Below are 5,979 nucleotides of genomic sequence, written 5' to 3'. Positions count from 1 at the left end.
GGCGAACAGAGGTAGTCCTATAAACTACTGAGATGATTCAACAAATTAGGCAATGACTGCAGACCGCTCAGAGTCGGAAGAAGAGTTATGCCGATAGACGCCAATCCGAGTTAGAGTTTCAGGTGGATGATATGGTGCTCCTGAAGGTCTCACCCTGGAAGGGTGTGATTTGCTTCAGGAAGTGGGGAAAATTGGGTCCCTGATACATTATTCGTTCAGGGTCATTGCCAGGGTTAGCAAGGTGGCATATAGGATAGAGCTTCGAGAGGAGCTTAGTCGGATCCACAACACTTTCCATGTTTCGCAGCTGCGTAAGTGCATTGTGGATCAAGAGGCAGTGGTGCCCTTGGAAGATATTCAGGTTGATAAGCGCCTGAATTATGTGGAGAGGCCTGTGGCCATACTTGAGAGGAAGACGAAAGTTTTGCGAAATAAGGAGATACCTTTGGTGAAGGTAAAGTGGGAGCATTAGAAGGGATCTGAGTGGACGTGGGAGCCGAAGGCAGAAATACGGGAGCATTACCCGACATTGTTCATCGTACCGGACTTCGAGGGCGAAGTCTAATTTAAGTGGGGGAGAGTTGTAATGCCCCAATTCTCAGGTATTGATTTAAATAAGAATTCTTTTGTTTCTAAGATCTACTCGACGAGTTGGTTTCCCTACTCGTCGAGTAGCAGCAAGCTGGTTCGTGAATTTAGTGGCATACTCACCGAGTCCAATAAGGGACTCAACAAGTAGGAGATGGCAGATGAAACCCTAAATCTTGGGGTTTTGCACTCTATTTAAAGAAACACAAGCCCCCTTTGGCCTCTCTACAGTCTATTGAGAGTCCAAAAATGCCCTAACTCGGGTGTGTGTGTGTGTGTTCTTTGGAGGTTTAAGCTTGGAGGGCAGTTTTTGGTGGAGAAATCACTTGGGTAGCAAGCTAGTTGAAGCAAGAATTGGTGGGTTTCAAGTTCTACAACAGGAAGGGCTCTCTTGAAGGTATTAGATCATTTTTCCATTGGCTCATTTTCTCCTAAACCCTTTTGTGCATGAGTTAGGAAAGGGTTCTTGTGTTTAAGCCAAGATCTGAAGTTGTAAATTCAGATCTGGACTCCCATTGGCTTCTAGATTCTTAAAGTCATCAGCTTTGCTTAGTATGAGCTTTCTCTTAAGGAGGTGACTTTATTTCAAGCTTAGTTGTGCCATTTTAGGGTCTTAAAGCCTTGCATGCATGTAAAGTTTGCAACTTTACGTGATAAGCATGCCCAAGGAAGTTGGATCTGCAATTTAGGGCCTTGGCATGGCTTAAAAAGTGTCTGCATGGTTAAAGGACTGAAGGGACTCGACGAGTCGCATAGTCGACTCGACAAGTCACATGAAGATAGGCATAGAACTCGACGAGCTGGATGAACAACTCCGCGAGCCCAATAAAGATTGCCATAGACTCGACGAGTTGGATGAACAACCCAGCGAGTCGGTTAATGTTTCCCCAAATTGATGAATGCGTGTGAACCTGTCGAGTTGCAAGAAGGAAAACTCGACGGGTGGCCTTAGGGATTCGATCGCGAACCATAAGAACTCGATGAGTCATTCAGGTGACTCGGCGAGTGGACGAGTATTCCGAGGAACTCGGCGAGTAGCCGAGGGTACACGATGAGTAAGGGTCAACATGGATTGTTGACCTTGACCTTCACCGTGACTTTGACTTTGACCAAGGGGTTGACTAGTTGACTTGTGGGGTACCTTGGAAGGTTGAGACCTTACGAGTATGTGTCTATTATGATAATAGGTGGTGGAGTTGCGGTCGTGATCTAAGAGTTAGAGTCTAGTTACCGAGCCGACATTCACAAGGTGAGTTATCCTCACTATAGTAAGGGGTCTAAGGCACCAAGGCCGGCCTACTGGATTTGATATCCTAGCAGTTATTGATATATTGCGTTGAGTTAGTGATGCATGCCAGTTGATATGCTAGTCGGGTAGATCTGTAGGACTACCTGTGATACAGTATGATTATCTGTATGTGCATTAGTTATGATACATGTTGATATGCTATGTGGGATGGGTTGAGGTGAGACTGTTTCGTGCGGTAATCCAACAAACTCGGGAGCATTCCAGTTACGGGCTAAGGGAGACTCGTACTGTGGGCTTGATGGCAAGCCATATGTGAGTTGTGGGCCGGAAGCAATCTAGACTCATACTATGGGCCCAGGGGGTAATCCAGTCTGTAAAGTTGTGGACCTATTTTATGCTATATCAGTTTGTTATGTTAAGATGTTGCTGACATGATTATGTGGATTGTATGTGTATTGGTATTTTGGGGGAACTCACTAAGCTTTCAGGCTTACAGTTTCAGTTTATTGTTTCAGGTACCTCAGGATATCGGGGCAAGGCTAATGCGTGATTGTACAGCTCGTCACTTTTTATGAATTTGTTTATGGGATACTCTGATATGATACTTTTGAAAACAAGTTTGTAATGTTTAATGGATTTGAAATGTTTTAAATGTTTAAATTGGCTCGAATTTTTTATGGGTGTTACACTCATCCTCTCGAATCCTTCCATCAAAGTTGACTGCTCCATCGCTATCTCCAGATATGCTTCGACCCTAAATGTATACCACCACTATCTCCATATACGCTTCGACCGCCACTGCCGTCTCCAACGTCTCCGACACGCCCACCCTAGCTCTACCACATCCTCATAAAATGATCTCAATCTACTACGTGTCTTCCACCGATATTTCTCTCTGATCGAATAAAGTTCCAACTGATGTAGTCTATGGTTTTGCTTCTGATTCGTGGTAGGTTCCTTTCCCACCATCAATAAATTTATGGTGGCACACCAAGTGTTTGACATTTTGCTTCAGTGAAGTTCATCATATACTTTAATATGGACCCTTGATCGGCTGACTTGCCAGTTCAGATACCGGTACCGGAAGGTATAAGCTTCCTTTCCTCTCACCTCACGTTCTCATTTTTTCAATTTTTTCCCCTTACAATATTTGAAAGATGAAGTAATTTGAGCTTTAAGAGCTATAAAGGTTTTAGCAGTTCTAACTGATGCACTTTATGGTTTTGCTTATGATTCGTGGTAAGTCTTTTTGGATTCATTGGTTTTCCAAGACCATCAGTCTTCTTCCTCAATTCCGCCGACTGAAACACATTTGAAATCGAATTTGGGGATTTAAGCGAATATCGATTTTCTAATTTATGATTTCTTTATTTACAAATTTGAGCCAAAATTGATCGGCACTACCTGGGTCGTAGGCTTTCTTTTCTTCCCTCCACTTACCCGATTTGTATCCATTTTTCCTGTCCTAACCGTCATCTTGGGATACTTCTTGTACTAAAAAGAACTCATAAAGCTCCTGTCAGCAGTCAATGCATTAGATACTTACAATTAGCTCCGTGAGAGATTTTCTTCACAACTATAAAGGCCAGATTCCCATTTATAAAAATATTTAATATGAAAAAAGTTAGATTTTCATGAAATTCATAACATTTATTGTAATTGTAGGTATTTGGGTACTGTGACATTCTTTCAGGAAGCGTTGTGATTGTCTATGAAATCATAGCATTTGCTCTGCTGGGGTTAACAAAATCAAAAAAAAAAATTGTTAGGTCCTATTGTTCTCGGATCCTAGATTCTATTATATTATGGAATCGCATTTCCCTATTACGTTCTCACTCCAACTATTAATTTTTTTTCATTGCTTATTCAGAAGGGGTTGTGGAATCACTATGGTCGATTGATCAATATTTTGAGTTTGTTCTCGTGCTTACGTTCAATACCTGATTGTCTTTTCAGGTACTTATTTGAATCGGAATCAGAATCTACTGAATGGAATGTAATTGGATAATGTATATGGGTTTTAAATTTTATTTGTTATTGATAATTTCATTAGTGATTATACAGGTTTAGTGATACAACTGTTCCTAGGTCAAGTTGGTTTGGTGTTTAGGGATCAAATGTTGTCGATATGGAGATATATGGATGTTGGGGAAACTATTGCTACAACTATTGTGACTCCATCGACCGACCCGTTAACTTAGTTGCTTCTGAAAATGATGATGATGCAGCAGCACAGATGAAGGTTGCTAAAGAGCTTCTCGCAACTAAGGAAAAGGTAATTCAAGCTACTTGATGATTGCTTTAATCATTTTGGTGTTTTCCCTTTATTACTCAATGGACTTATTATGGACGTAACCTAATACTTTGATTTATATATGAGGATGCTTCTGTCATCTTTAGTTATGTCAAATTCTTTCTTCTTCACTTTTCCATCATCTCATCCAATCCATCTTTCTCCGGTGACATCGTCGACCCTCACACAGGCGCCTGCCCACCGCCGACATCCCAACTATACTCCTATTTTGTGACACCAACAACAACCCATCATTCACCACCAACTGGAACTTCTAACCCACCAGTTACCACCATCGTGGGCCCAGAATATGGTTTTGATATTCTTGCTTATCTTCTCCATTTCTGAATTGGATTTGTTAGTTGAAATTGATTTCTTCTATAAAAACAATTTTGATTATGATTTTCAAAAATATAGTTTTCTATACGTTCACTTTTTGTAGTTGTGAGATGCAGGTTTATATGAAGGATTATTGAAGATATTCGTGATTAATGATGAGGAATTATAGTTAGGGGTCATATTTTGTTGATCTTCCCTACCTTTTTTGTCGAATATTGTAAATTTTCCTCAAATTTGACTAAGAATTTGTTTTACAAGGTTGCTCAATGTTTTCATAAATAAGACGAATCTTTCCACTTGATTGGTATCTCATACCTACTCTTATTCATGCGTTTTTCTTTATTCCAATGGATTTGGCCATTCCATTGCTTTGAAGAGTAAAAGTTGCAACTTACATATGTTAAACAAGTTTAGTATCTTCTAGTGAACACTAACTTTACTACTATTCTAATTTTCATCTATTTGTTGCAGGAATCATCTTCCAAACTGTTATGAAATATGTTATGTATACTTTAGAAATAAGGTAAACTATAAATTTGTTATTTCTTTTTTGTGGGTATATAAACATGTAATGCTCACGGATTAGAATTTCCTTTAATTGATTGGGTATACAAGCAGAATAGTTGGTGATGAAGACATATCTTCTCAATTTTGACTTTTTTAATTCTCTTACTTATTCATCTTGCTGAAATATGGTGTCGATTTTTTTTCATTTTTATCACAATAAAAAAACATCTGCTTATATCTCTGTTTGTGGTTTTGTAGATGAGAAATACGAGCCACTAATTGTTGTTTGAAAAAATGTGACAACCGTCAAATTCTAGTCGAGTCAAAGTCAAACAAAGTCAACAAGTCAAACCGGTTAACTCAATTAACCCTTGTATACTAGGGTTTACGTTATGTAATTACTAAACAACTCGTTATTTTAATGAGAAAACATCATTTGGAAAAATTGGTGTGTTTAATTTTCCTTAGCCTTGATACTGCTAAACAATGAACCGAAGAGATAAAACACTATTGCACACTCATCGGGAGTGTGTATGACACTAAAACATGGCTTAACAGGGTTTTTGGACCTTGCATTGTCGGATGCTCAAAAAGGTCATAAACGAAACTCACTCAATCGTTTTCACTCTATCTCTTTCTATTTGAAATCTCTCCCAAACCTCTCGCAAAAGTTCCCGTAACATGTTGAAATCATTCGGGTCATCCTGACCCTTAACCGGGTCAAAAATCGCTTAAAACGAGGTTAGAACGGGTAAAATACCGTAAAGACCTGAAACCCCTTCATAGGGCCGAAGCCTCCCTTGAGCCGAAGCCCTCTAAAGGAACCGCGGCCACCAAACCCTCTTGGACCGGAAGTAGCCTGAATTGAGGCCCTTAGGTAGCCGCAGCCATCCAGCTGCAGCCACCGAGCCGAAGCCCAGAGCTGCAGTCGTCAAGCCCGCAGCCACCAAGCCGAAGCTGCCGAACCCGAAACTAGGGGTGTCAATTTATGACACGACACGAC

At 40.3% G+C, this 5,979-nt stretch overlaps 1 pseudogene; it reads left to right on the top strand.

The window, feature by feature from the left end:
- The first annotated feature begins 1,361 nt into the window (after positions 1 to 1,361).
- Positions 1,362 to 4,077, top strand: LOC145002649 (sec-independent protein translocase protein TATC, chloroplastic-like; annotated as a pseudogene).
- The last annotated feature ends 1,902 nt before the right edge of the window (positions 4,078 to 5,979 follow it).

Source organism: Lactuca saligna, chromosome 6 (genome assembly GCF_052625555.1).
Source record: "Lactuca saligna cultivar CGN05327 chromosome 6, ASM5262555v1, whole genome shotgun sequence".
NCBI lineage: Eukaryota > Viridiplantae > Streptophyta > Magnoliopsida > Asterales > Asteraceae > Lactuca > Lactuca saligna.
This window is presented reverse-complemented; position numbering and strand designations above follow the sequence as displayed.